The sequence below is a fragment of the Lygodium microphyllum genome, chromosome 7 (assembly GCF_053477565.2).
Source record: "Lygodium microphyllum isolate KBCC chromosome 7, Lygodium_microphyllum_v1.1.10, whole genome shotgun sequence".
NCBI classification, from domain to species: domain Eukaryota; kingdom Viridiplantae; phylum Streptophyta; class Polypodiopsida; order Schizaeales; family Lygodiaceae; genus Lygodium; species Lygodium microphyllum.
The window spans coordinates 59,683,401-59,708,980 of record NC_141141.1 but is presented as its reverse complement, the minus strand read 5'-3'; the positions used below and the strand labels follow the sequence as shown (position 1 = coordinate 59,708,980).

Here is a 25,580-nt window from a genome sequence, read left to right as displayed (position 1 = left end):
ATGATCATCCAAGGTAGAGAATTGTAGGGCGACCATAGGAGAGGGGTTTGCTGATGTAGACGGCTTGTTGGACAGCAAAAACGTAGGTACTATAGCAATCGCATGGTGGGAGAGATTGCAGTAACTTGTCGCTTGGCACTAGATGCTGAAAATGCAGGCTGATGGAGGGCTTCGATGACGCAACAGATGGAGATCTCCAAACAACAAGGCAATGGCTGACAATAGGCCGCCTAGGGCTAGATAGTGATGGGCTGCAATCGGTGATGGTTGGACGGCAAAGATGGTAGATGGTTGATGGTTGAAATTTGCACTGAAGAGTGAGAAACTTGCACAAACAGATAATGCTGAATGGTGGGCAACTTGTCTATTTATAGACGTTGAAGGGTTTGGGAGACCATTGAAACTCTCTCAAATTTGTACCAAATTTACATTTTTCATTAATCAAGCATGTTTTGGGTTTGTTTAAAAATGCTAATCAACTGTAAAGTGTGTTTTAGCTTAATATCCCCTCTCAAGCCTGAAACTGAGTCTAAAAGGGAAGGCTTGTAATGTTTATCCCAAGGCGTTCCATCCCAAAGCAGCTAGGGCATCAGACAAAGGGTACATGTTGGTTATCCAATGGCCTACCAAGACAATAGAGATAATGGTTATCATACCAAGGGAGTCCAAGTAGTCACCCCAAAGAGGACAGGGCATTGGACAAAGGGTGCTCGTTGGCCGTCTAGTGGTCTATCAAGCCCTACAAAGGTGGATGGAATCACATTGTTTTTCTTTTTTTTTGTGGTGGTGGTGGAAAGTTAATTTTAGAGGTGGTAGTTGATTAAGTAACAGTGGCCCAGAAGGCAAGAGTAGGGATGATACACCTAACACATCACAAAACAGAACAAGCTTACCTAACCACTCGAGGATTGCGATGATGAGGGAAAGGTGATGGAGTATCATGTGAATAAAGATGGTGGTATAATCCGTTGATGAAAAAAGCTTAGGATCCATCCAGTGGGGTTCTGCACAATTGGATGTATAGTATGCTACATGTTGAAGAATGCTTGTGTAGTAGGTATCACTTTGGATAGTATCTCTTGTGGGGAAATTGTTTACTTGCCTAAGTGCCTAAGTACAAAGATGATGAAATTATGCAATGCATATAGGGGAAGGTATAATAAGGGGGAAAGGCCGGTGTCAAAGACAAGTGCCGAAACATGTAGAATACCGAGAAGGGTAGGAACCTCTTCTCAACCTGGATGTTGACTGGAACAAGTTATTTGACAAATACTTCTATTTTATCCAACACATTATCTCACTATCTAGATTGCCGACCTTCTACGAGTTTGATTGTTAGTTCTTACGTTATACGAGATTGCATGATGAAGTTCACAAGAAGTCCTCCATATACATCAATTCAAAGGGGTAAGGGTTGGTTGCCTCTTCTTCGGGAGGGAAAACCACTAGTGGCAAGACCTCGCAAGATACGAAGGTAAATGAAAACAATGGTGACACCTCTTCCTCGAATGGAACCAAAGAAACACGATTCCTTTTGCAGCAAATTCCTAAGAAAAATAGATTTTACACACATTGCTAGGGATCGGGCCATGTGGACAAGAAGTATCATACCAAGGCCCAAAGTCTTCCTTATAGAAAACCACCTCAGATTGTTGTGATTGCCTCCACTCCAATTGGCCAATCCAATGGGGCTACGCCTCCCAATGTTGGACCGTCTATTCCATTTGTCCTAGCGGCTACTAGATATGTGTCACACAGACAGTCTCAATAGCCTATCTCTTGATTATTCTCTGTAAGTGGCTTACCTATTGCACTTTACGCATCCATTTCTAGGTCATCCATTGCATCTTCTAGGACCACTTCTCCACCTCGCCGTACGCAATGGTGGCCACACACTTAGCCTTTTCGTTTTTAGACTTTAGCAGCATATTTACATACTCATTGTATTGCACTTAGCTTTGCTTTCTTTTATTTTCATATTTGTTTTTTAGAGCATCTCACTATTCATCTTTGTGCTAGCAGAGTTTTTTATCTCTTTTGTAGGATTTGGTATTTTAGTGTAGAGCTAACATGTACACTTGCACCACTCCTTTCTAAGTTGGAGAGAGGAGATGTGTGTCATTTCTTTCATGGTTCCACCTACTTGGAGTTTTGTTTTTCTATCAACATGGAGGCTTCCCTTCCTGTGGATCATGCACTATCTCTCTTGATGCTATCATGGCGGTGACTTCTATTTTTGCTCTTTTAGTAGGGATGCTTCATTATCTTTATCCACATACAAAGACCGATATCTTCAGACTCCTTTGGCAAATGTGACTTGATTGTTGTGTGACTTTAGAGAGCCAATAGTAGTAAACTCGGCAAGTAACCACTGATATTTGGCCAACTTGACTTTCTGACTTCAGGGAGCCAGTAGTGGCAAACTTAGCGAGTAACCATTGATATTCGGCCAACTTGACTTTCAGATCATCCCCTTTCTTAATGGAAAACTCTTGAAGCTAAAAATCAAGATTGATATGTCGAGTGCAATCTTGAGCCACATAGCAGTCAATGAGATGACTCCAACACTCGGATGCGAAGGCAAAATGTTGTAATTAAGAGTGGAACTCAGGAAGCAACCTCTCCATTAACTCAACATTGGTTGTGGCATTGCAGGCTCTCCATTGACAAATGCTGAAGGGGAGCTACAAGCTCTACCCCGAGACCTACGAACCACTTATTGCTCAAGTATTTCGAACCGAGCGGCCATGGCTACCTCTCACATAGCCGACGCGCAATGCCTACCTTACGGGTGTAGTGAGCTTACCTTGATGCTCGATCGAGTACCCTCCTCTTTTTTGCACACCGGTAGCTCCACGATCCTTGAGGCAAGCTCAAGCAACCTCAATCCCTCTCCCATGAGCTTTATCCTCCATAGCCACGCGTGAGACAAGAGAAGAGAAGAGAGGAGGGGAAGATGAAGAGAGAAGATGGAGAGCTTCTTCTCCAAGATTCCTCACTCTCACACAATCACTCCCTCACTCCCTCACACTCTCAATCCCTCTCTCAAGCACAAGCAAGAAGGCAAGAAACAAGAGAAGAAGAAGAATAAGCTTTGGCCACACACAAGAATGATCTTCTCATTCACTTTTTGAACTTTATATACATGCCCTACTTTTCATGGATGGTCATCCCCTTTTTTATATAGCCGGCCATTAGCCTAGGCCCATTTCTCATTTCCCACCATTCTAATCTATCCTATTTCCAACTAATGCATACAATTTGCACAGGAGTGAGCTTGGCGCTCTTTTACAAGGATTCGGGAGCGCTTTCACACTTAATGGTGCGCTTTTTACTCTTTTACTTTCCTTGGGCGACTCTAAGACTTCCTGAGGGTCGTGCTCGTGCTTTTAATTTTTTCAGGGTCTGGTTACCTATTAAGGCGCCTTTTTCTTCCTTTTGTCCTGCGTCTTTTGCTATTTCCTTTTTTCCATTTCCCGCTTCTCTGTGCTACGGTAAACATTACCCCCCTCCTAGCCAAGTGCCAGTCCCATGGCACTGTGGTGGGAAGTAGTGGGATAGATGATGCTGTTGCTAGGTGCAATTGGTGGGTAGATGACACTGATGCTTGTGAATGAGAGGTGATGGAGTTTGATGACGATGACCAGGAGAGATTCCGGCGTGCTTTAGACTTCATGAAAATGCTTGGGATTTCACACACAGTTGTGGCTCCCATTCTGCGACGGCGGATAGAGGTTCCAATTGGTTGGTGGAAAATAGGTAGTCGGTTATCCTTTGGTCAACAGAAAGGCTTGATCAATAAGCAACCCCTTAGGAGAATGGTGTTGATTTATCCTGGAGAAACCCCCCTGAACTTTGTCTTGATAAAGGTTTGCTTTGTCTTCGCATGGAAGATCTTTGTCTTTGTTTTGAAGATCTTGTTATCTTGAGGATCCTTGTCTTCGATTTGAAGATCTTCAGCTTTGATTTCAAGATCTTTAGTGCTGAGCTGAAGATCTTGAACCTTGCATTGAAAATCTTCAGGCTTGTGGAATCAATAAGCGATCCGTAGATCTTGAGGCGGTAGGCATGCATCTTTGGAAGATGAGGTTCCAAAATCCAAGCCAATGGCAGATCCATCACTGGGTTTTTCTTCTGCTTGATTTGGTTCAGTCATGGCAGCTATCAGTAGGCGGATGATTGGCAACATGAAATCTATTGAGCCATTTAAACCTTTGCAGCGATGCTCTTGAAGTTGCAGTAATGAAGTCATGTCCGACTTATGGAAAAATTCCTTGTCATTGGAGGATGTAGTGGATGATCTTCTTCAGCCAAGCAGCCAGTTCTTGAAACAAGAACATAACCTGCAAGAAAAGTTATGCACTTCCTAGGGGGTGTGTCTGTCTCCCTATGTAGTGCATGGTGCCCGTGCCAGTGGAACTGGGAGATGGGTCTAACCTTGGGCAAGCCCTTGGTAATGTCCCATCCTTGAGGACCTAGTTCGTGCGTCGTTGGAGGTGCGGTGCAAAACTTAGGGTGATAGGTTTGAAAGTCCTGCCCTTGATGTGCCCTAAGTGTGAAGTGGGGAAGGGGCTAGGGAGAACCCTAGATGCAGTGAGTGTGGTGTACAATAACAATGAAGGGAGACTGCAAGCACATGTGTAGTGTTCTCCTTGTTAACTTGCTTAGTAGTAGATTCATCTTTCAGCTTTGCTATTTTTTGCTCTTGTCTTTCTCTCCAGTCACCTTGTCTTTGTTTCCTTGTGGCTTTTTTTCTCTTTGTTTTTTTTTTTTTTTTTGAGAATGAGAAAGGGAGTACAATTGTCAAGGCATATCACACCCATTTATTCACGGGGCGGTCGCAGGCATTGAGATAAGAATGCGCGACTTTGTAGGTATTCTTTAATATCGGCTTTAGCTCTCAGAGGAGTGGTTGACAAGAAAGGGTGATCACACCTTGTGAAGCGGGTGTCACTCATATTTTCTAAGAGCTCTAGACAGAAGGAAGAAAGGAGAGTAGCCCGCATCATTAACCTAGTCATAGCTCTACTATCTATTCCAAGGTTGATATCAAAGAAGAGCGGGGGGAGATGGGCTTCCTCTGCTGTGGGTTTTTGGAGTAGCAGGAATTTGATAAGTCGGAGGTAATTACAAGTGGTCAAAAACGTTGGATCTGGGAAGGAAGAGAAGTGTGCAAGGAAACAATTTATAGAAGGAAGTATATCTTCTAACCTAAACACTAGGCATTCCTCAGGGCTCCTAGCATTTATATTATATATTTTTGGGAAGTCGTAATTCCCATGCAAGTCTCTATCATAGTCCACTCCATGCCTACAGGGGTAGGGCATATGTAGATAGGATCATTGCGCTCTTCGAGGAGTGAATTGCAAAAGGCGGTCCATGCATCAAAATTAGTGTTCCAAATCCTCCTTCGTCATTTCGGCTGTGCCTCGTAGCCTTGGACGGTTTTGGAAACCAGATTGACCTTATCTTCCCAGTAATCCTGTGGTTCTTGTCGCCACCTAGTTATTATCAGGCTCCTCTCTTCAATCCACCTGTTTGCTAGTTCATTAGCCAGATCCTTGATCTTGGCTAAGACTCCTAGAGGCAGGGCCCGGTCTAGACAGCGTGGGAAAGCAAATGAGAGCTCAAACGGCCTTTTCTGGAACTCTTGCTGATGCCAGATGACCAACTCCTGGGGCCAGTCTACAGAATGTGCATCACCTCTCAGTGGCATGGGCTCTTCAGGAAGTTGTCTTGGAATTGTGTGTGCTCGGCGTTGGGCCTCCTCAGCTAATTCTTGTCTTCTCCTCCTTGCTGCAACTATATGCTCAGGCAGATGGGCATCTGCAGGTTCTTCCTGTGGGAGATCGGGTTGAGGCGGACTCGGCATTCTTTGTTGCTCTTCTTCATCACCTTGCTTGAAATCCGGACCCTCTTCGACATGTCGCTCAACCAGAGATGGGATGACTGGCAGTGGTGGTGGTGGCTGTTCATGCTCCTCAAAACCTAGCTCCTTGAGCTCAGCAGTGGAAAGGCCCGTATAGCGTAAGTAGTGGAATTGTTCTCTATTAGTGATCCTTGTACTCGTTGGGAGCTCCCGCTCTTGAAGACCATATCTTAGAGCTCGGGTGGTCAGCTCCAACTTTTTTTTCATCTTTTCCACTGGATCATCGCCCTCAGCTTGGGTGACATGGAGTACCGTGCTGAGGAAGGCCTGCTGCTGTGTTTTAGTAGTTATTTCGGCAGCTTCAACCCTGGCTTCTGCAAGCACCCTTTCGCATTCTGCCACTGCCAAGCGTTCGGTCAAGTCTCTCACCCTGTCAAAATTATTCCTTTCCCAATCCATAGCTCTTTCTTTCATCCTTTTTCTCTCTTCCTCCAGTTGGCTCGCCAGGGTGGTCACTACCTGTTGCTGCTCATTTGTTAAAAACCACAACTGGTTCCTTTCTCTTGACTTCTGAGCCAGCTGCTCTTTAGCAATGCCTTTGGCTTGATCTACAATGCCGAGCCTTTGTTGCACCTCGGCCAGTACTTCTGATTTTTTCTGCACCAGCTTCTCTTGGCTTTGGATCTCAGCAACGAATAGCCTTTTTTGATTAAAAGCCATGGCCATGAGGGCCTCTACATCTTCCTGGGAGGTCTCCAACGCATCTTGTAATCTTTGCGCTTCATCTTGTAGCCGTTTTGCTTCTGCTGCTGAGACTCCTGGCCCTTCACTCTTCAGAAACTCGATTTCACTTATTAATCTGTTTTGTTCTTCTAGCTCTTGCCACAAACGGAGCGCCATGGTATGTTCTTGTGGTGTACTGGCTTCGCTTTCCTGAACCTCCTGTCTTAGCGTTTCCACTTGAGCGACCTTTTGCTGTAGATCATTGTATTGCTGCACTAGTAGCTTTAGACTCCTTTGCTCTGCCACCAGGTTCTGCTCTTCGTCTTCCAGCCTTTGTCTAAGGCGGCTTTCGTTGTCCTGGGCTTCCTTTGCTTTTGCTACTAGCTGGTCCTGCAAGGCCTTCATTTCTCTTCGTCGGTTGACTCCCTGCCTTGAGACTTCTAGCCTAAGAGCAGCTGACGTTTCTTTTTCTTTTTCTAGCTCCATCAAGGCCACTTTCTTCTCTTCCTTCGCCTTGTCTAGTTGTACCAGTAGCTCAGCCACATATGCGTCATAGTCAGTGTCGACAGGCATGGGAGTATGGGGTGTAGTAGTTGATGCCTCCAGCCTTTGTCTTTTAGGGTCTTGCCATGACTCTGCATCTACGGCAGCGGGCCTTTTCAATCCGGTTTCTGGCACGATCTCGGCCACTTTGCTCACTAGCATTTGCATCATGTTCATTAGCTGTGCCGTGTCGAGGGGAGGTGTGGGTTGTGTGGTGGTTGTAGTCGTGGTTTCAGTTGTTGCAGGTACAAAAGAGGAAGGAAGTGGATGTAGTAGGGACTTGTCCTTGCCTACAGCCATTGGAGCTGCTTCCACATTTGAACTAGCTTCGGCTTTATGACGGGGGTTCACAGGTTCGAGCTCTCCACCCCAATGGGTCTCTTCCACAGATCTTCGTGTAGCCTCTGCTAACTCGGCCAACTTCTTCAGTCTCTGCTCTTTAGCTTTTTCTTCCGCCCTTTTTTTCCTGTCCTCTTCTGCCTTCTTTGATTCTTCTCTTATCTTTGCAAGCTCTTCCTCCTCTTTCCTCCTTCTTTCTTCCTCAGCCCTCCTAGACTCTCTTTGAGCCCTCTTGATTTCAGCTCGTTCTTCTTTGCTTAATTCCTCTTTCCTTTTCTTCTGTCTCCTGTCCCCTTTCTTTTGTCCTTCTGGTTTGCTTGCTTGTGTAGGTGGCATCTCTTGTTCTCCCTTGTCACTTATCGTTCTTTCACTTGATTCTTCTCCTTCGTGGTGAGGTGGGCTTTGATGTGTAGCTTGCTCTTCCATGACTCCAACATCCTTCATTGCTTCATTTATGATGGCTATCAAAACACCACCATATCTAATCGTGGCTGCCTTTGAGGCAGGTTTCTTCCTTGTGGAGCGTGTTGTTGAGGCAGGGGATTCTCCTCCTGCTGGTGCTTCCGCTGGAGTGAGAAGGGCAGCTGAGCTTTGAATGGGTTTTTGCACGAACTCATTCCAGTCTACCTCCTCAGGGACTCCTGTTGCGATGCTTTCTAACAACGGGACCCCGATCCTGTTCATCAATGCGTTGTACCTTTGGCCCGAGAAGAGTGTGTGGATCATCTTCGCTTGCACCTTCACTGCTGGATCCGGGATGTCAGCCAAGCTGATTCCATCCACTGTGTGCACCTCTTCTTTCTTTACCCCCAGCATGGTGTAAACATCCCTTCTCGACCGCCTCTCTTTCGTTGGTACGAGCCCCAAGGCCTTCTCTACAATTGCCGCATTGAGGGGCACTTCAACTCTTCTTTCCTGCTCCCCTGTCCTCACTGTGACAGTGCCATAGTTCCTGCCTTTGTCAAAGATCCTCAGAAATTTAGCACACATGCCGTAATCCACGGCCTGTCCCACCTTTTCCACATACTTGTGGAGGTGGCATCTGTCCACCAATTCTTTGACTGCAGGTTCCTCCAAGATGGCCTCATCCAGGTTCAGCGTGTGTTTGAAGGTGAATTGACTGAATCCTCGTGTCTCGACGCTGATGCCGAACTTGGTCATCTCTTCTTCAGAAAATGAGAGTTTGCCCCCTTTGTCTTGTCCTGCCATGGTGGTTACCTGTTAACATACCATGCCAACATTAACGCTTAAAAATCGGCTTATTTCTAACAAAACTCAATTTTGAGAGAAAAATGTATGTGTCAAAAATGGTATACTTGCTTAGAGGCTTGAATTTTAGAGACAGGCTCATAGTAGCAATTACTATTGTTTTCCCTTTGCAGTATCTTCCATTGAAACTCAATTAATCATAACATTCTGCTAGATAGCATGACTCTCATTTTGCTGACTCTCATTTTGCTCTGCTCTTGCTCACATTGCTCCTCCCCCGTCTTGGATCTTTCAAGGAATCCTTCCTAGGATTAGCACAGGAAGTACGAGGCAAATGCTGTTTTTTGTGGATTGACTTACTTAGCCAATAACCAATCATAGAAGCTTGGATTGTATTCGAGTTGGGCATGACAATCAAGAGCAGATGGTTGGATGGAGACTTGGGAGATGTAGGTCAAGACATCATGAAAGAGATCTCCAGTATTAAGGCGGCTTGCAACATGTAATTCCTCTTCCGTAAGGAATTGGTCAATGTAAGGGTGAGCGAGCATATGGTCGTCTAAATGCTGGTTGCGGGTGATGGCCAAAACCCTAAAAGAGATAGGTGCCACATAAGTAGGGTCATATTCGATGGTTTTAACTGCCTTGCGTTGCTCAGTATTGGTCATTATCTGGCAACCTTTTTTCTCCCATTGGATTCTCAGAGCAAACCACTTCTGCAAGAACGTGGAAGGCGAGCTTGCCATCTGCGTGAGCTCTTGCAACTTGTGCTCAGGAACAAAATAAGGAGGCTTACGATATGAAGTGATTAGTCTTCTAAGGGCAGCTTGCTCCTTTGAGATTTCATCGTTTGCTATCAGTTCAGCAGCAATTTTGGGGAATTTACCGGGTTATAAGTTCGTATTCTTCCCAAGTGTATGGTAATGCATGAACATCCGAAGCAAGTGTTTTGTCAAGAAGACCTAGGTCTAGCCTCTCATAACTTCTAGCGAATGTAGTGAAAGTTTTGTCCAACATCTTGATGCAGGTTACTAAGTCATTCCCAGAAATCACAGTGAAGTCTTTAGCCAAGGAAAGGAAAGGTCGTATCGCGTAGGAAGGTTTAAGACCTGCTGGTGGGAATGGTGCAAATGGACTGGATAGCGGTGACTCCATCATTGGTGTCACAGGTGTGGCTTTGTACTCCAAAGCACTTTGAGGTGCTGTAGGAAGCTTTGGGGGCATGGGAGTTGTGCTGGGTTCTGAGTGAGCAGTCATGGGGGTATTTAAGTTCTCTGGATTAGATAAGTCTAAGGCTTGTGGCGTTTGCTTTGGTCAATAGATGAGTTGGGGCTTACTAGCCACAGCGGGCAATGGTTTGCTGACTATGCCCTGGGCACCATGTGTGCAAGCCTCCCTCACTGGGGTGAGATTGCTTGTAGATGAGCTTTTAAACTTGCCATTTTTAGGCACCCAAATCCAAGGGTTGCCCTCGTAGTATCCTTGTGCTCGCAAGAGATCTTTGGGGATTCATCGCGGCGTGGTTGTATGTCTACGTCGATAGCGTCTAGACTGCCTCTTAGGCCTTGATGGTTGATTATTTTGGTGTTTAGAATTACGTTTGGGTGGTCTACTCGGATGTGGTCTTTGCCGTTTTGGCACCCATATAAGCTTGGACTCCTTGGCCTTGTGAGCACTCTTGGTGGGTTTGGGCCTAGGGTCAAGAGCCTGGCATGAGGCCTTAGTTTTCTTCTATTTAGACTTGGGCTGAAGCGTGGTCGTAGGGGTTTCTATCTGTTAGACAGATCATAGCCTGCACAGTCAGTCGGACTGTGCAGTCGGACTGCCACGTGGCAGTCCGACTGTCAGCAGCCCAGTCGGCTGCATTTAATGCAGCCGACTTATTCAGGCTGCGCCCTATTTTCTGGCGCCCCATTTCAGGCAGTTTTTCGACTATTTATAGTCGATGTTTCCAGCAGTCTGGTCACTATTCTCTGTCGCAGATTACAGACCGGTGCCGTGCAGATTTCTGTCTCTGTTCGCAGATTTCTGACAGCAGACAGTGCAGACTGCAGCAGACTTCGAGGTGGACAGCAGGTCGCATCGTCGAGGTGGAGACACGCAGTCCAGCGCACTGCGCCCGTGTATATCTTTGTATTCAGCATTCTTTATACAGCAGATCTTCAGTGTACACTGTCTCTTTCTCTCCCTTCTCTCTCTGCGTTCTCTCACTCTCAGTCCTACGCTTCCGCACCGCTGCACTCTGACATGGTATCAGAGCAGTGTTTGAGGGCTGACTGAGCGCAGAATCAACCTGAAGAGGAGTTTCCATCGCGACACAAATTTGCGTTTTTTGCGTTTAAGGGCAGACAGGAGGGCTGCGCCTTGGAACAAGGCTGAAACGAGTGTGGGCGCACAGGAAAGGAGTACAGGTGGTGGATTTGCTGCTGTTTACTGCTGTTTGACGCGGAGAAAGTTTGAGTTTTCAACCTAAAAGTGCAGGTTTTGCTTTTTCATCGCCTCCGGCGGGTGAAGAAGCTTCGGGACGCAGAAGAGCCTTAGCAGGCTGAGTTTACCCAGTCAGAGGGGGCTGCTTTTGCGTTTGAGAAGGCATTGCAGGTGAAGATGTCTACAGAGATGGACTTGGAGTTCCAGGCGATTATGGACCGGAAGGTGCCTGTCCTACCGGCTCTTCCTACAGATCAGAAGCTCGACGGCGACAACTACCGCATTTGGCGCGTTATGATGTTGGCCATTCTGGAGTCCTATGATTTGGCGGAGTTGGTACAGGAAGATATTGACCGGCCCTCGGTAAGAGATGAGTCCAAACTCTCTTCCGATGCTCGTGCGGAGTTGGCCAGGGCCCAGTCTCATTGGGACAAACTGAATGCCAGGATTCGATCCTTTCTCTTTCTATCGTGCACTACAGCCGTGATCGCTCACATCGAGCACTTGACGGTGGCTCGTGAGATATGGCTGGAGCTTGATCAAATGTACAATCGGATGACCCTGATGAAGAGGGTTTCTTTGGAGGTACAGATGCGGACCTTGTCCGTCAATAAGTCTTCTTCGCTAAGGGAACACATTAACAAGCTAAGGCAGCTACAGATGCAGGTTCAGAATGCGGGGAAGCCGATCTCCTCCGAAGACATGGCGATCACACTATTGTCCCAGTTGCCGCCACGATTCGGTACATTTTACTCTGCCCTTATTGCTTCGGGGCGAGAGTCTACTCTTCGGTGGGAGGAGTTGGTTCCTATGGTCTTGGACCAAGAGGAACAGTTAAAGGGACAGAATGCTTCCAAGACGGAGGCGTTGACAGGTCAAGCCTCTCAGAAGAAGGGGAAGGACCAAAAGAAGAAGAAGGGGGATAACAAGTCCAAGAAGGACAAGGAGAAGGACAAGGACAAAGATTCCACATGCCATATTTGTGGAAAGACTGGCCACTGGAAGAAGGATTGCCCTGACAAAGACTCGAAGGACACCAAGAAGAAGGAAACCAAGGATTCTGGAGCGGTGGCTGCACCCTCATCAGCTGCATTTCTACATCTAGTTGTCATTGAGGACGCTTCACCGAATGCGTCTGATGCTGCGATGGCGGCCTCCCAATCTCGAGAGTGGATTATTGATAGTGGTGCCTCACGGCACATGACTCCTTCATCAGATGGTGTTGCCTAGCTGCGACCTTCGCGTGGGCAGGTTCTCATTGGAGACAGCTCTTCTGTTTCTATTGCAGGTCGGGGTAAGATGCAGCTTATTCCGGATGGACGAGGTGGCACCCATACCTCAGAGGTTTTGCATGTACCAGGTTTGGGGTACCATCTCCTTTCAGTCCATAAGATTTGCTCCCTTGGTCTTCTGGTGGAGTTTGACAGTTCTACAGTGCGAGTCCTTGATCGTGAATCGAGGAAGGTTCTATCATCTGGATATGAGAAGAACGGCATTTACGAACTGAAGTCTTCCACTGCCCTCTCTACTCTTCTTCTTACCTCACAGTCACAGTCTGGATTATGGCATGCTAGGTATGGTCACCTGAACTATGACTATCTTCGGAAGGCGTCACGGGGACAGCTTGTTCGAGGGTTGCCGGATATAGTGGTGAGCCAGCAGCCATGTGTCTCCTGCATAAGGGGGAAGCAGCATAGGGATGCCATTCCCCACACCGCTTCGCGGCGGTCTACTTCACCGATGGAGTTAGTATCTACGGATCTATGTGGCCCTATGAGGAATGAGTCCCTGCGTGGGAGCTCGTACTTCATGCTGATCGTGGATGACTATAGCAGGATGACATGGGCCTACTTTTTGGCACTAAAATCAGAAGCTTTCTCGCACTTCAAGGATTGGCTTCTCTTTGAGGAGAACCGATCAGGCCGGAAGTTGAAGACCTTGCGATCCGACAAGGGAGGTGAATTTGTCTCTAATGAATTTGCTCGGTTTTGTGCAGATAGAGGAATTCACCAGGAGTTTGCCAATACGAATACTCCACAAGAAAATGGTATTCTCGAACGGAAGAACCGTAGTGTGATCGAGATGGCGCGCACCATGATGGAGCACCGACAGACCCCCCAGGTTCTGTGGGCCGAGGCTGTGGCTACTGCAGTCCACATTCTTAACCGATCTCCTACTTCGGCCGTGGAAGGGATGACTCCATTTGAGGCGTATTTTGGGTCGAAGCCAGATGTTTCTTACTTTCGGGTCTTTGGGTGTGATGCCTATGTTTACATTCCCAAAGCTCACCGTGACAAATTCGAAGCGGCTTCCCGCAAACAGGTATTTGTTGGCTACAACTCCCAGTCCCAAGGCTACCGACTCTATGATCCCGTCAAGCGGGATGTATATACTAGCCGTGATGTGCGGTTTGTGGAGGTTCTGGCTTCTTCAACGGGTGAGGAGCATCCCGTTCTTGGAGATCCAGGGGAGAGTTTGGCTCCTTCTACAGTTCCACTGGAGCCTGTGCCGTTTGATTATGATTCTGTTTCTGACACAGAGTCTACAGTTCCACCGGATCCTTTTGAGGAGTTACCACCGGTGGACATTCCAGAGTCTTCTACTGATGGAGAACGACGAGGGGAGGTTCGGCCTCCTCCTCGCTGGGCCCGTGACACACTCCGTGATTCAGGGATTGAGGGGGTTCCTGAGGAGTGGGGACCGCAGGATGGTCCGCGGCGGTCACGGAGGCACCAGGCGCATTCTTCGGAGCTTGTGTGCTCCAATTATTGTTTGATGTCCCGAGTTATGCAGGATCGAGAGCCCACCTCCGTGAAGGACGCTTTACAGTCCGCCCCATGGAAGAAAGCTATGGAAGCTGAGTTGGAGGCTATTGAGAGGAATGGCACTTGGTCACTTGTGCCACGCCCCCCGAAGAAGAAGGTGATTGGAGTCAAGTGGGTCTTTAAGACCAAATATCTCAGTGATGGTACTTTGGATAAGCACAAGGCTCGCCTTGTTGCTAAGGGTTTTGCCCAGCGCCCAGGGATTGACTGTCATGACACCTTTGCCCCTACAGCTCGTATGGCAACCATTAGAGCTGTTCTTGCTTTGGCTGGCCATAGGAGATGGCCTGTTTATCAGCTGGATGTGAAGTCGGCCTTCCTGAATGGTGATTTGAAGGAGGAGATCTACGTTGAGCAGCCTCCTGGCTTTGGTTCTTCAGATGGGAAAGTCTACAGGTTGAAGAAGGCCCTGTATGGTCTCAAGCAGGCCCCGCGAGCTTGGAACGAGAAGATTGATTCGTTCCTCCAGACTCAGTTGGGATATCGGCGGTCCAAGGCCGATCCGCAGCTGTATGTTCACACTTCCGAGGATGGTTGTGTGCTGTTTGTATTATATGTTGATGATTTGATTGTCACAGGTGATGATGCACAGCAGGTCCAGGAGACAAAGTCAGCTTTACATCGGACGTTCGAGATGACGGATTTGGGGCTACTCCATTTCTTTTTAGGACATGAGATTTTTCAGTCTCAGAGGGGGATCTTTCTCTCTCAACAGAGATATGTACAGGAACTCTTGGTGTCTTTTGAGATGGAAGATTGTCGGGCCCTCTCTACTCCTATGGATCCGAACTGGAAGGCCACTTCCCACTCAGCTTCTCCTTTGGCGGATGCTTCCCGCTATCGACAGTTGATAGGGTCTTTGATTTGGCTTCTCAACACCAGGGTTGATCTATGTTTTGCTGTTGGGCTCTTGGCAGGGTTCATGAGTGAACCTAAGACGGTGCATTGGCAGGCTGCTCAGAGGATACTTCGGTATCTGAGGGGGACGTCTGATTTGGGGATTCATTACCCCGCAGGGACAGATGGGTCAGATCTTGTACTTGCAGGTTGGAGCGACTCGGATTGGGCCGGTGACGTGGACCACAGGCGGTCTACAACAGGTTACTGCTTTACTTTGGGTGCAGGTGTTATTTCATGGAGTAGCAAGAAGCAGCCCACGGTAGCCCTTTCGTCTACTGAGGCGGAGTATCGGGCCGCGTCTTCCACCACATGCGAGGTTGTGTGGCTTCGGAGACTGTTGGAGGAGCTTGGGTGCCCCCAGACTCGTCCTACATTGCTGCGATGTGACAATGAGAGTTGCATTGCCTTGGCGAGGAATCCTGTTTTTCATGCCCGGACGAAGCACATTGAGATCCAGTACCACTTCATCTGAGAAAAGCTTTTGGATGAGACCATCACTGTGGAGTATTGCAAGACGGAGGATAATCTTGCGGATTTGTTTACGAAGGCGCTTCCTCAGGCTCTACTTCGGCAACATTCTAGATCCCTCAGGCTTCTGCGCTGTCCAGGCTCTGAGAGGGGGTGTTAGACAGATCATAGCCTGCACAGTCAGTCGGACTGTGCAGTCGGACTGCCACGTGGCAGTCCGACTGTCAGCAGCCCAGTCGGCTGCATTTAATGCAGCCGACTTATTCAGGCTGCGCCCTATTTTCTGGCGCCCCATTTCAGGCAGTTTTTCGACTATTTATAGTCGATGTTTCCAGCAGTCTGGTCACTATTCTCTGTCGCAGATTACAGACCGGTGCCGTGCAGATTTCTGTCTCTGTTCGCAGATTTCTGACAGCAGACAGTGCAGACTGCAGCAGACTTCGAGGTGGACAGCAGGTCGCATCGTCGAGGTGGAGACATGCAGTCCAGCGCACTGCGCCCGTGTATATCTTTGTATTCAGCATTCTTTATACAGCAGATCTTCAGTGTACACTGTCTCTTTCTCTCCCTTCTCTCTCTGCGTTCTCTCACTCTCAGTCCTACGCTTCCGCACCGCTGCACTCTGACACTATCGGTGGCTTCGTAATGGTGGAGTCGTCAGCACAGCCCTTGCTGAAAGTCGTCACTATACATACATTGCCTATAGCAAGATGAATGCGGTTTAGGTTGTAATCCACATTACAGTTCGTTTGCTTCTTGAAAGTACGACCTAATAGTGACATATTACCGGCTCCTTTAGTGTCAGGCAACACATGGAAGAAAGCTGGTAAACTTTCAGACTCGATAGAAACGACTACCTTGCACTTTTCTAGGAGTGAATAAGCATTACCCCCAAACGGGGCGAGTTTGGCATTAGTGGGTTGTAGTTTCGGTTGACCAATGCGTGTCCAATGGTTATGCATCAAGATGATGTAGTTGGCACCTTCATCAATCAAGGCATGGAAAGAATACGTCGCTCCTGTTGTGACTGTGATTCGTAGATACGCCGGTGCCACTGCTTCTTCCTCATGATCTATAAGGTCGGTTATAGTAGCCATGCAGATGTTCATTGGGGGTTCTAGCATGGGTGGCTCATGTAATGGATGGGAAGGAGGATAGTATTTCTTTATGCGACTGCCATTAAAAAAGCCTATTCCTTCGCCTTTAAGTGTCTCTAACTCAACATTCCTTGCTTTACCAATCATGCGTACTCTGAAAGGCCCTAGCCCCTGAAACTTCATCTTTTGTTTATGTCCTTTTACAGAGTATAGCAGAACAAGGTCCCCTTGTTCAAAGTCTCGCTGTTTGACATGCTTGTCAAACCACATCTTTCGTCGAGCCTTCTCACAAATTAGAGAGTGAGTGGCGAGAAGTCGGGTCTCCGTTAGGTGCTCTAACTCCACTAAGCGATTGGTCCAAGCCTCTCTTCCCTCCCAACGCTCCTGGATTGCTATCCTTAAGCTAGGGATGAAGAATTCTAAGGGTAAAATGGCTTCAGTTCCGTACGTCAGCCTTAAAGGCGTCTGTCCTACAGCCGTTTTATAAGCTGTGCGATAGGCCCACAGGGCCGCCATTAGCTTGTTGTCCCAGTCACTTGTTGAAGTAGACACTACCTTTGTAAGCACGTTGACTAAGATTTTATTCGTGGATTCGGCCTGGCCATTAGCCTAAGGGTAATAGGGAGAGGACTTCCAATAAATTATTAGGAAGGTAGAGAGCAGGTGGGAAATCACCTCATTAATGAAGTGCGTGCCTTGGTCGCTTATAAGTTCGATTGGATAACCAAACCGTGAAATGACGTGTTCCCACAAGAACTTTGCAGTGGTTCTAGCATCATTCTTTCTCGTGGCTCGTGCCTCTGCCCACTTCGTTAGATAATCGGTTGCCACTATGATGTAGCGAGCTTGGGAATATTGTGCTGCAGGACTGATAGGTCCAATAAAATCGATGCCCCATTTTTCAAAGGGTCGTCGGGCTATGACAGGGGTCAACTCCATCTTGTCTTTCTGTACAGGCACTTTGGTCCTTTGGCACTCATCGTAGTGCTTTACGAATTTAGCTGCATCGTGGAAAAGGGTGGGCCACCATAGTTGGGATTGTAGTACCTTTCGGGCTATTGTGTCCCCGCTAAAGTGTCCTCCACCGATTCCGCCATGTGCTTCTTTCAATGCATTGTGCATCTCGTGCTCACATACGCATCTGCGCAATAAACCGTATTGTCCCAACCTATAGAGTTGGCCGGCTATCAGTTGGTATGGCTGAATTTTCAGGATAAGTCTTTTCAGCCTGGCCTTCTCAATGGGTCTCTTAGGTAGTCCGCTCTCTAGCACTTGCACTATGTCATCGGCCCAATACGGCATCAGATCAGCTTTAAACAATTCTCTCTCGCTAGACAGGTTAAAGAGATGAGCATCCGGTAAATCGTCAGGTATGCCTTGTCCAGCGGCTTCTCCTGTGGGTATGTGGGACATGTGGTCAGCTATGTAATGTTGCTTTCCTTCGAGTACAACCATAGAGAAGTCAAACTCCAGTAGAAGGAGTAACCATCTAGCTATGCGTCTCGTAGCGCAAGGCTTGTTCACAAAATATAGTAAGGCTTGATGGTCAACAAAGAAGACAAAGGGAGTGGCCAACAGGTAATGCCTAAATTTCTTTACCGCAAATACCATGGCCAACCCCTCCCTTTCTGTCGTGGAATAGTTCATCTCGGTCTCTGTGAGCTGCCTGCTGGCAAAACTCACCGGGTAATCTAAGTTATGTTCACCAGGCTGGCATAGCACGGTTCCAATAGCGAACTTAGAGGCGTCTATGTGTACATGAAACGTTATGTTCTAGTCAGGGGCTCGTAAGATTGGTGCAGTAGTAAGAGCCTTTTTCAACTTCTCATATGCGCGATGGCATTCCTTAGTCCACTCGAACACTACCAACAGCTTGTACAATGGTCTAGCAATTAGTGCGTAATTTAGTACAAAGCTTCGATAATATCCAGTGTGTCCTAAGAAGCACTGAACTCCCTTGTAGTTATTGGGTGGCGGTAAGTCAACAATGACTCTGACTTTAGAAAAGTCAGTGGCAATGCCGTTCCTTGACACTACGTGCCCTAAGATGCATCCATGTTTCACCCAGAACTAGCACTTTAAGGGGTTCAACGAGAGGTGGTATAACCTACACCTTTCAAAGACAGCTCTCAATTTCTTTAAGTGTTCGGCCCAACTAGAGTGTACGCATAAGTCGTCTACAAACACTTCCAGTTCGCGCCTAAGCATGTCCTTAAAGATAGTGCACATTAGGCGTTGAAAAGTCGCAGGTGCGTTCATCAGCCCAAAAGGCATGACAATGTAGGCGAATACATCCCATTCCGTGGCAAGGGCAGTCTTGTGCTTGTCGTTGGGGTGCACTTGCACTTGATTATAGCCCGAGAAACCATCCAGAAAATTATAGGCTTCTATACTTGCTACCCTCTCAAGCATGTGCTCGGTGTAAGGTAAAGGATAGTTATCTCTCTTTGTAGCGGCATTCACTTTCTTATAGTTCACGCACACTCGGATTTTTCCATTTTTCTTCATGACAATCACGATAGGTGATACCCAGTCCGTGTGCTCGATCTCATATATGAATCTTGCCCTCATGAGTTTATCAATCTCCTCTTTTACTGCATGGGCGTGTTTGGGATTCATGGGGTAAGGTCGTTGTTTCGTTGGCACTGCATCAGGAACGATTGGGATATTATGAGTCATAACCCTAGGGTCGACTGCCTTAAGTTCATTCAATGTCTAGGCAAATACGTCAATGTACTCTTGCAAGAGTGCAACAAGTTTGGTCTCCTCATCCTCCGTCAAGTCATCTGCAATGAATACAGGTCTTGGCTTTTCACCTTTCCCAGCCAAGTTAACTTCCTTGACTTTCGCGGGTCCCTCGATCGGTTCACTAGTTTGGCCTTGTCTTTTCGTACCTAGCAGAATCACCACTCTGTCACCCTTTTTTAATTTTGTAAACCTTTTGGGTAGATCTTGCGGTTTCTTTTGCTTTTCTGCTTCTGAGTCCTTTGCTTGCTTTCTGGCCTCCTCCTTTAGCCTCCTGCGCCTTAGGTGGATTGGCAAGTCTCCCTTGGTGCGTTTGACTTTAGAAGGTTGTGGTATCTCGGGATCACTCTCAGTGCTGACTTCCGACTCTGAGTTAAACTCGTATCCCCTCACTTGAGGAAGGTGTTTTCCCAGGGGGTCGTAGTTCAGTAGGTGCATCCGTCATGAGCACTGGGATTACCCATGGTCGTGCCACTCCGGCTTGCTCGTAATCCACGGCTCCTATGTGTTCTAGCCAGGATCTGTCACACTCCATTCGCATGACTCCTTTTTCGTTCTGACTGGTCCTTCCTCTCCTAGGCCTCGAGTCTACCCTGATTTATTCTATTGCTTTTCCTTCCGTGTCGTACTCTATTGTATCTATCTCTTCTTCACTCTCCTCTCCCGTAGAGCGACAGTCCTCATACTCCTCGTTATCAGAGTCCTGTTCTTCTGACTGCTCATCATCATCTAAGCTTTCCTCTCGAGTCTCCTTGTCATCAGTGACTAGAGCCCAGGTATATAACAAATTCAGGTCGTGGACCTTGGTCCATTTCCATTCTGGCTTAGCTAATAGATCACGTAGAGGTTTTAAGTTAGTGGCCAAGTTGCCTTCCAGTTTATTGGTCAGATACTTTACGATTTCTTGAAGTTCTAGTTTGTTGTTGGGGATATGGAACAAGGCTGGTTTGCCTGGGTTGAGTGAGCTTTCTGCTATCATGCAGAGTGGCACAATTGGCTCCTCAATTGGCATGGTTGGGGCTTTAGCAGCCTGTCGATATAGTTCTTCCTCATCCGAGAATGGTAGGTCAATGGTTGCCAAAACGTGCATCCAATCCCTCTCATCCTCGGGGCAAGGAATATATTTAGTGAGTGATCCATAGGATTTGGTCGTTTGAGTATCGCCTTTCAGCATAGCTGAGATGGCATCTAGGTCAACAGGGGTCGTCTTCCAAGTGTCCATCTCTACCCTTACTGCAGTTCTGTTCCCTAGGAAAATCAAACCATTGCCCCAATCCTCAATGACACACGCATTTCTCATCCAAGGTCGGCCTAATAGTATGTCGTAATCCACTCCCTTCATGACAATGACGTTTACGGAAAACTACATATCGGCAATCTTTACTGGCCAATTCTTTAAGACCCCGAATGGTCTTACCTTCATTCCATTTGCTAACGTGACGTTAAACCTGGCAGTCTCTACAGGAGGGTTTTCCCATGCCTCTAAGACTGCATGGCTTAGTATACTAACACCTGCGCCTGTGTCTACAATTCCTTTTCGCGTCATATCTCCTAAGGCTAGGATGGGTAAAACTGCATGCATTTCAGTGCCTTCCCAAAAAGCATTGATGTGCAAAGACTTAGGAGTTGAGTGTAGAGTTAGACTTGGGATCTGTGTAACCGCATCATGATCTTGCGGATCAGCACCCGCAAGTCCTGTGTGTCCCTCCATCAAGTCTTTTAACTCCTGCCATAAGGAATGATTCTGTCTAAGTAGGTCTTCCAAGCTTAGAGTTATTGGAGTAGACAACAAGGTTGTGAGGAGGCTACTGGGCTCTTGTCTTCCCCTGAGGCTAGCATTTCTAGGCCATGCGTTCTGTTTGCCTTGGCAAGTTTCCCCTTGGCCTTGCTGCTGAGTTGCCCCTAGTGGTGTAGGTATGCTCGCAGCTTGTGGTTTTGAAGGTGAGATTGGTGTGCTCACGCTGAAGAAATCGTCAATAGGATCTTCTAGTATGGGTTCAGCATCCTTGGGTGCTTTTGGGCGTCCTTGATCCATTCCTTGACCTTAGCTATAGCCTTGAGCTGCCGTTTGGGATGGGCATATTTCCCTACCTTGGCATTCCCTAGCTCGGCTGTCTTAGGAGCTGAGGTCTCCGCCTCTGCGTCTGTGACCCTCTTTCCCGTTACTAATGTAGTCGCTTCCTCGGTTTTGAGAGTTATCTTTGCATAGATTCTCCTTTTCCGTCTCCTCGGCTTTTCTTTCCTATTGAGGTTGGGTAAAGGTTACTTGGCCTTGGCAAAGAGATGCCTGCCTGTTTTGTTTAAGCTCGTGTCATAACATGTAGTGGGATGGGTGTATCCTCACTGTCAAAGGTTTCCACTCCAAAAAGCCCCAAAGGGACATGTTGGCAGAGCTGGTTGATGGCTTCGGCCTAGGACAGTCAGGAAACTGATGTGTGATTCCATACTCTGTGCATCGGAGATCTGCTTTGTCCTTGTTAACTTGTTGTCGTTCTGGGCAGTGTGATGAAATGTGGCCTGGGTGGCCGCAAGTCCAGCATGTGACTGGATCTTGGCTTGGCCCTCCAAAGCCTCTGCCTCTTCCTCTTCCTCAAGCCATCATCGCCACCGGCCGATAGTCCATCAGGACTGGGTTGCCCTCCTCGTCATAGGATATGTACGGGTTGACATATGTTTTTTCCTCATTAGGTTCCTCCACAAAGTGAACAGGAGCATTGCTAGATGGGTGGGTTACAAAAGGCCCTGGTGGTCTGGGTATACCAGTTGGGTTCATCGCCAGCCTAGGTACGGCAGGTCTTGAGTCAGTTGGTGCTGGGAGAGCTAATTGGGCTCCCCTCCCAAAGAAATTGGGTGGCCTATTACCTAAGTATGGAGGGTTGTACTATTGTCGTATGGAAATCTCCTCAGCATTCTGCAATGCAGTGCATCATGCCCGAATCTACCGCAATTTGAGCACGGCCGAGATCGAAGATCTTGGCACTTAACTGGGAGGTGATTGCCGCCGCAGTATATACATTGTACATGTGATCTCACAGGCTTCCTTACTAACTCTTGTAACCGTGCAATCTCCATTCTCATTTCTGCCATCCCCTGGTCGTGGTCTACACTCTTTCCCTTATCTTGCACACTAGCAGTTGCTTTTTCCCTTGAAGTAGTTGATCTCTCAGGGTCCCTCTGACTTGCACTCTCTCGGTTGGTAGTCCTTATGCTGGGTTCCCTGAGTTGATCATCTACGCGTATTGCCTCCTCGAAAACTCTAGCTAGCACGTCTCGTTGCAAGGTGGAGTTACTGGCCAAAGCCTTGTGGAGCTCCTTACTCCGAATCCCGTTCATGAACACTGTAGACACTGCCCTCTCGGTAGGTCGCTCATTGCTAGGGATTCTCTTGTAGAGGCTACGCACCTGAGTGACGTAATCCCTAACGTCTTCCTTCTCCCTTTGACTGATATTTATCAACCTAACGATGAGGTTATCCGAATACCCTGCCTCTGAAAACCTCTTGATGAAGAGGCCCTTAAGGCGAACAAAGTTCGTACGTTCTGCATCATCTAGACTAGAATACCAGGTCCTCTCCTTATCGCCTAAGCACAGGCCGAAAGCTTGAGCTCGCTGCGCAGGGTCAGTAAGACCGTTTGCCTCACGTACTTGCTCGAACTGCTCCATGAAGTTGTACGGGTCACTGCTAGGTTCGTATCTAGCTAGTTGTTTTGCTACGATGGGGATTCTAGCCTTCCCTTTAGCCCCTTGCGTGACTCTCAATCTTGATAGTAGCGCGGTGGCTAGGACAGTAGTGCTCTGTGTCAAGATTGTGGGAGAGAAGGAAGGAGTCTCACTTGTAGCTTTCTTGCTTGCACAATGGGGGAATACACACAAAGGTGGAGGTTGAAAACAGTTTTCCTCTTCTTAGTTGTGTAAGCAAAAGAGAACTCTTGTATAAAGAAATAGAAGAACCCTATATATGGGTCTCAAAACCAAACTCAACTAACTAAGGTGGCATACTAACTGAGCCACGAACTAGAGTAGATAAGGATAGCTGTCATGTAGCTATTATTCATGGGTGGTGTACCAACCGCATCTGCAACTGACACGTTGGTGACATAAATGCACAACGGTCACCCTGGCATATCACGAGTGGAGCTCGATATCTCAACACTCCCCCTCGAGCTCAATTCCAATTCTTGCACACCAAGCAGGTCTCTGAACTTGCGTAGCTTCTCTGCGCCCAATGCCTTCGTGAATATGTCAGCTATTTGATCCTCTGTGCTGACATAAACTAGATCAATAAGACCTAGTAAAACCCTCTCTCACACATAGTGATAATGCACCTCAATGTGCTTTGTTCTAGCATGATAGACTGGGTTATTTGCCAAGTGTATACTACTCATGTTATCACAATAAATGACAACTGGCTCATCTGTAGGCTGATGCATATCATAAAGTAGCTTATGCAACCAAGCTATCTCACATGCAGCCATTGCTGCACCCCTGTACTCAGCCTCTGTGCTCGACAAGGCAACTGTAGGCTGTTTCTTGCTGCTCCAAGTGACTGCAGCACTCCCAAAAAAGAATACATATCCACTAGTAGATCGTCTATCAGAAATACTACCAGCCCAATCAGCATCAGTGTATCCATGCAGCTGTATCTGAACCCCAGTCTCATAAAATAGTCCATACTGCAATGTGGACTTCACATACCTGAGTATGCGTCTAGCCGCATCCAAATGCGGTTTCCTTGAAGCCTGTATAAATTGACTTACCAGTCCAACAGCATAGCTCAAATCTGGCCTGGTAATAGTTATATAAATCAAGCTTCCTACTATGCGTCTGTACATAGTAGGGTCTTCCAGAAGCTCACCTGCATCTGTGCTCAGCTTCACATTCTGCTCCAAAGAAACTGAAATAGGCTTACAGCTTGTTATCCCATATTTGGACAACATGTCCAATCCATACTGCCTCTGCAAGAGCTGTATCCCACTTGGTGATCTAATCACCTCAATGCCCAAGAAATAACGCAGCTCTCCCAAATCCTTCATCTCAAACTTCTGCTTCAATAGCATTTTCACATGAAGGATATCTTCATCACTGTCACCTGTCATAATCAAATCATCAACATAAATGACAAGTAGCATAATACATTTCTCCGTTTTTCTCACATAAAGTGAGAAATGTGCTTTGAAAATTTGAAAGCCAATAGTGACAAGATATTGTCCTATCTTGTCAGACCATGCTCTAGGTGCTTGCTTCAAGCCATACAAGGCTTTCTTCAACCTGCAAACAAACTCAGGATGAACAGCATGCACATAACCTGGTGGTTGCTCCATATAGACCTATTCTTGCAAATCACTATGCAAGAAGGCATTCTTTATATCCATCTGATGTAAAGACCATCCCTTTGATGCAGCCATAGCAATGACTGCTCTTACGGTTGCCATCCTTGCAACCGGACTGAATGTTTCTTCATAGTCAATGCCATATGTTTGTGCATAACCCTTGACCACTAATCTTGCCTTGTATTTGTTCACAGAACCATCTGCATTGTGCTTCACCTTATAAACCCACTTACAGCCAATTGCATTATTACCTTTAGGCAAAGGTACTAACTTCCATGTAGCATTTGCTTCCAAGGCATCCATTTCTTCATCCATGGCTTTCTCCCATTTTTCTTTTTCCATGGCTTGCTCAAAAGATGTGGGTTCTGGTTCCTGTATCACTTTGACCATATATGCATAGTAAATGGCTGTAAATCCATCATATTTCAGCCCATCCACAGGATACCGAGCTCTCGTAGACCTGCGTAAAATAGGTTCACTCCCAGGTGCTCTCAAAACATCCTTGGTTTTCCTTACTCCAGGTGTAACAAAAGAAGGAATACCTAACTCATCATCAATGCTCTGTTCTGAGCCACTGGATTCACCATCCACATAAGAGTGACTTGCATTCACATCAAACATGGGCTGATTAACCTTCTCTTTTTCTTTTCGTGATACCTGCATACCACTATCTGCATTGCTTTGAGAAGATTCTCCTGATCTCAATCTGCCTGTCCATGGCTAAGAATGTGAATCACTGCTAGAGGACGCTCCAGGTCCACTAATATTTTGTGACTGCTGCTGTGAATTCTGTGCAGCATTACCATTTTGTGCATCTACATCATCAATCACATTTACTGGTTTATACCAGCTACTCATCTCATCAAAAACATCTCTGCTCACTGTAAACTTACGAGTAGAAGGGTTATAGCATCTATACTCTTTTTGCTGCAGAGAGTAACCAATAAAGATGCACTTCTCAGCTTTTGGATGCAACTTGGATCTCAACTCATCTAGCACATGTACATATGCAATGCAACAAAAAATTTTCAAATAAGAAATATTTGGTTTCCTACCAGTATACCTCTCCAATATGTCTGTTTTTCCTTTCTGCAACTCCATTTTG

At 47.0% G+C, this 25,580-nt stretch overlaps 1 protein-coding gene across 2 annotated transcripts in view; it reads left to right on the top strand.

The window, feature by feature from the left end:
* LOC148033495 (putative ribosomal large subunit pseudouridine synthase SVR1, chloroplastic) overlaps nucleotides 1-25,580 on the top strand; it is an 85,714-nt gene that overhangs the window by 45,460 nt on the left and 14,674 nt on the right. The window lies entirely within an intron of this gene.